Source organism: Arachis duranensis, chromosome 9 (genome assembly GCF_000817695.3).
Source record: "Arachis duranensis cultivar V14167 chromosome 9, aradu.V14167.gnm2.J7QH, whole genome shotgun sequence".
NCBI classification, from domain to species: domain Eukaryota; kingdom Viridiplantae; phylum Streptophyta; class Magnoliopsida; order Fabales; family Fabaceae; genus Arachis; species Arachis duranensis.
In genome coordinates this window covers 37,957,171-37,963,170 of record NC_029780.3, presented here as the reverse complement: position 1 = coordinate 37,963,170, position 6,000 = coordinate 37,957,171, and positions in this window count along the sequence as shown.

Sequence of the window (6,000 nt, the reverse complement as noted above, 5' to 3'; positions counted from 1 at the left end):
ACAAGACTTGAAACTTTTAGATCTAGCTCCCTTATTTTTCAAAAATTTTTGGAGGGAAACACTAAGGGACACCAAACTTAAAAATTTTAAGATCAAAACACATACAAGACTCAAGAACACCTTGAAGATTCACAAGAACACGAGGAACATAAAAAGGAACACCAAACTTAAAATTTTTTGAAAACCAAAATAAAATTTTCAAAAATCACATGGAAAATAACAAGAAAACACCAAACTTAAAAATTGAAGCAAGATTTAAACAAAGAAAAATTATTTTCAAAAAATTTTAGAAAGGAAGACTCAAAGGAGCAACTATTCACAAGAACATAGACACATTCAACAAATGCAAGGATTAAACAGAGAAAAACTATTTTTGAAAAAGGTTTTAATTATTATACTTTTTTAAATGACAAAAACACTAAAGGACACCAAACTTAAAACATGCAACTAGACTCAATGAAAAACTAACAATTAATAAAGAAAAATAATATTTTTGAAAAAAAATTTTTGAAAGGAAAGTAAACGACTCTAAACCAAAAAGACAAATTTTTTTCCTAATCTAAGTAACAAAATAAACCGTCAATTGTTCAAACTCGAACAATCCCCGACAACGGCGCCAAAGCCTTGGTATACGAAATCGTGATTCACACTTTTCACAACTCCGTGCAACTGACCAGCAAGTGCACTGGGTCGTCCAAGTAATACCTTACGTGAGTAAGGGTCGATCCCACGGAGATTGTTGGCTTGAAGCAGCTATGGTTATCTTGTAACTCTTAGTCAGGATATCAATAATTGTTCTTAGTTTTGATTGCAAAAAATAAAAGAACATGAAATAAATACTTGTTCTGCAGTAATGGAGAATGGGTTGGAGTTTTGGAGATGCTCTGTTTTCTAAATCTCTGCTTTCCTAATGTCTTCTTCTTCATGCACGCAAGGCTCCTTCTATGGCAAGCTGTATGTTGGTGGATCACCGTTGTCAATGGCTACCATTCATCCTTTTAGTGAAAAAGATCTATATACATGGTTAATCATCTGTCGGTTCTCACTTGTGCTAGAATAGGATCCAATGATCCTTTTTTGTCTGTCACTACGTCCAACATTCGTGAGTTTGAAGCTCTTCACAGTCATCCCATCCCAAATCCTACTCGGAATACCATAGACAAAGTTTAGACTTTCCAGATCTCAAGAATACTGCCAATTAAGTCTAGCTTATACCACGAAGACTCTGGTCTCATGGATTGAACGCTCTGTTGTCAGGAGAGGCAGTCAAACTCGTGAACCAGGAACCCAAGAGATAAACACTCAATCTAAGGTAGAATGGAAGTGGTTGTCAGGCACGCGTTCATAGGTTGAGAATGGTGATAAGTGTCACGGATCATCACATTCATCATGTTTAAGTGCAAGTGAATATCTTATAATAGAATCAAGCGTGATTGAATAGAAAACAGAAGTAATTGTATTAATCCATCGAGACACAACAGAGCTCCTCACCCCCAACCATGGGGTTTAGAGACTCATGCCGTAGAAGATACAAATTCAGATGTAAAATGTCATCAGGTCCTGAATGAATCTCTAAAAGTAGTTTTTATACTCACCTAGTAACCTAGGTTTACAGAAAATGAGTAAGCTAAGATAGATAGTACAGAAATCCACTTCCGGGGCCCACTTGGTGTGTGTTTGGGCTGAGCAATGAAGCTTTCACGTACATAGGCTATTCCTGGCATTTAACTTCAACTTCTGTGCTAGTTTGGGCGTTTAACTCCAGCTTTTAGCCCAGTTCTAGCGTTTAACACCAGAATAGGGTAGAAAGTTAACGTTAAACGCCAGTTTGAGTTATCAAAACTTGGGCAAAGTATGGACTATTATATATTTCTGGAAAGCCCAGGATGTCTACTTTCCAAAGCAATTGAGAGTGTGTCAATTGGGCTTCTTTAGCTCTAGAAAATTCATTTCGAGTGTAGGGAGGTCAGAATCCAACAGCATCTGCAGTCCTTTTTCAGCCTCTGAATCAGATTTTTGCTTAGGTCCATCAATTTCAGCCAGAAAATACCTGAAATCACAAAAAACACACAAACTCATAGTAAAGTCCAAAAATGTGATTTTTGCATAAAAAGTAATAAAAATATACTAAAAAGTAGCTAGATCCTACTAAAAGGTATATGAAAATACCCCCAAAAAGCATATAAAATATCCGCTCATTATAACACATGTTATGATTATTACTACAGTTGATTAAAAACTTTATATCCCATGATATTTACTCACATAATTATCTACAACCTGCTGATAAGCAAATCTCTTCTTGTTCTCCTTCAAAATGTACGTGTACTTAAACTCTTGAATGCCATCGTCGCATTACGACTCAATGACTTAGACTACGCAAGTTGAAACATGTTAAATCAAGTAATAATGAAATTATATTTCAAAAACATAACGAACTTAATAACAAATTGAAATAAGTTACATACCAGCATGGCCTTTGTCTTCATAAAAGTTGTTGACCCACCAATATACTTTAACAACTTAGTCGATGCCCTATTATCTCTATTTGTGAGACAGCGACACTTGAACCCCTCATCAGTCTCTCAATGGACGTACAGTACCTTCTTAATGTTTAGATAGAGCCAAATAGTGAGATGGTTGCATCGCTCACGTACGTCCTCTATCATCTACTGCAACTGCACTAGCTATCCGATAGTCGAAGATCTTCTTGATTATGACATCGTGAGTATTGTCCCATATAAATTTTTACTGCACAAAGAACATTCACTAAATAATTCATCAAAATCAAATACATGATTAAACAAAATAGAAGATATAAACTAAGTAAGGTTTGAATATGTAGAGTTTTTACCGTCTATTTCTAAAATCATCGCTCTCTGGTCTCAGCAAAGATCTTCTTGTAGCTCGATCACGGGTGGTCGTATATCAATTTGATGATATTAGTACACTCTTATGTACATCCATTGTTATCTGGCGTAAACCTATCAATGGAAACTTAAGATTAGTAGTTTATGAAAGGGTAAAATATATTTTTTATCCTTAAGGTTTGTAATTTTTTTCAAAAATATCCTTAACATTTAATTTTATTCAATTTTATCTCTAATATTTTTTATTTATTCAATTTTGTCCTTAACATTTTTTATTTATTTCAAAACTATCCCTAAACATTTTTAATTTTTTCCCAATATTTCAGATGGAATTAACATCCAAGGGATAATTTTGATACAAATTGAAAACGTTAGGGACGAAATTGAGTACAATTAAATATTAGGGATATTTTTGAAAAAAATCTCAAATGCTAGAGACAAGAAACATACTTTACCCTTTAATAAAAAAATTGTTTGAAGTAATCTATAAACTTCAATTATATTTTTAGATTTTTAGAAATTTTGGCAAAGTTTTATCTATAACTAGAATGCACTACAAACTCTATCCATTAACAATTTACTTAAACAATTTATAAATAAACCAACATAGAATTATATGATTTAAGCAGCAACATCCATCAACAATGAAGAATTCTCAAACACTTTCAGCAAGTCAAACCTACTAACCTAAATCGAATCAAACCTATCTTAAACAATCTAAATTCACTAAAACTAAAAAATTAAGTATAACTAAATTAACTAACTAAAATAATATCCATATAAAAGACTTATAATTACTAATAAGTTTGTCTTTGTAGTTAGGAAAAAAAATTATTTAATAATTATTTGCTTGAAAAAAAAAGTTGGTTTTCGATTTTTTTTCTATATCTAATTTATTACATAATTTTCTTTTGTTTTATTAATATATTATTCTTAAACCACCTTTTATAAATTTAAAATGAGATTTTTTTTTTTGTTAGGATTTAAAATCTTAAAATTTTGTTTTATCAAAATTGCACTAATCAATGGACCTAATGTAAACCATACAATTTTGGATAGGTTTATTTAAAGAATCGATTTAGTTTAATTAAATACAAACCGCACACTTATTATGTAATTCTTTTATATCTAACTTATTATGTAATTTTGTATTCGATTGACCTTCTCCCATTATAAATATAGATAATTGCAGCTATTTTAAATTTTAATTAACAGATTTGTTTAGTTAGTACAATATCAATATACAAATTTTAAAATGGAAATATTTAAAATATATACTACAAAGTAGAGACAGATCAAAAATTTTTCATATAGAGGGTTCAAATTTTAAATAATTTTTTTATTTCATAAAAATAATTAACATATAGTTATTAGAGTTAATTTTTTACAAGATTTATTAATATATATATATAGCGCCAACCACCGTGTATCACGTAACTTGGACTCTAGATGATAGACTCCAAGTTAAGAAAGATTGAGTGACATCTGAGGAAGCTGTCTTAAGTCCAGTGACAGGAGTACTCGTGAAATGGTGGCAATCAAAAAGTCGCTTTCGTTACAGTAGCTACTGAGACCAGTGCGGGGGCCCCCGAAAGGTGTTCTTTGTTTGCCGTTGCTAAGCGAAAAGATCGATAGTGGCGGCCGATATTCGTGTAACCGGTGAGACTTAAGCCATTTCTTCTCACCTTTCTAAATCATTATAAGCCCGCCGACACCCAGCGAAATGGGTGGTTTGCATTTAAGAGGTACTATGGAGGGGCTTGAGGACTAGCTTTTCTCATACCCAAAGCTAAAGGGAAAGGGTCCGCCTTAAAGGGGACTAGCCAATCCCAAGGTCAGGTCCAAACTGATCTAATCGGAAAAGTCAGAAAAAGAGTTGAGTTTAACGGCCCTATACCTTATCTGTCACCTGTACAATTCAGCTAGAATTGTCATAGAAGGAGACATTCCTATTGAGGAAGACAAGTCCTTTACTAAAATAAGGATGGAGCAAACTAGAAAGCCTACACATGCACCTCAACAAGAACATGTGGAGCCGCTTCAACAAGAAATTCCTGAAATGTCTCAAGGGATGCATTTTCCTCCCCATGGCTATTGGGACCAATTGCATACTTCTCTAGGAGAATTAAGCACTAACATGGATTAGTTGAGGATGGGACACAAAGAGCATTTCACCATCCTCCATGAAATAAGAGAACATCAAAGAGTCATGAGGGAAGAACAACAGAGGTAGGGCGTGACATAGAAGAGATCAAACGGTCCATTGGCTTCTCTAGAGGGAGCAGTAGCCGCCGTCACTAAGGTGGATCCTTTTATCTCCTGTTGCTTATGTTATTTTTCTATTTTCCATGTATCTTATTGTCTGTTTCTAGTACATAATCATCTTTATCTATGTCTTAAGGCTATGAAATATTCCATGCATCTCTCACCTTACTTGAAAGAAAATTTTATTTGAAAAAGAATAGGGAGATACATGAATTTCGAGTTATATAATAAGAATAATTTAATTACTTGATGTGGTGGCATTACGTTTACTTTCTAAGTGTATGAATGCATAGTGCATGTTTGATGTTGGAGTTAAGAATGTTGGCTCTTGAAAGAATGATGAAAAAAAGAGAAGTATTATTGGTAATCTGAAAAATCCAAAAAAAATTGATTTTTGAAGCAAGAAAAAGCAGCAAAAAGTAAAAAAGCAATAAAAGAAAAAAAAGTAATACATGCAAAAAAAAGTGCAAAAGAAAAAAGCAAAAGAAAAAAAAATCCAATAGCTCTTTAAACCAAAAAGCAAGAACAAAGATCCAAGGCTTTGAGCATCAATGGTTAGGAAGGCCTAAAAGAAAAAAAATCTTGGCCTAAAAGTTCAAATGAACTCCTCCCCTAACTAAATGCTTGTGGTGTGAAGGTGTCAAGTGAAACGTTTGAGACTGAGAAGTTAAAGTCGTGATCCAAAGCAAAAGAGTGTGCTTAAGAACTCTGGATACCACTGACTAGAGATTCTAGCAAAGCTAAATCACAATCTTAAGGGATTCACCCAGTTAAGTGTCTGTGGCGTTTTTGTATCCGGTCGTAATACGGGAAAACGAAGCACTTAGGATCACGGCCAACACTCAAAAGAAGCTGTGTTCAAGAA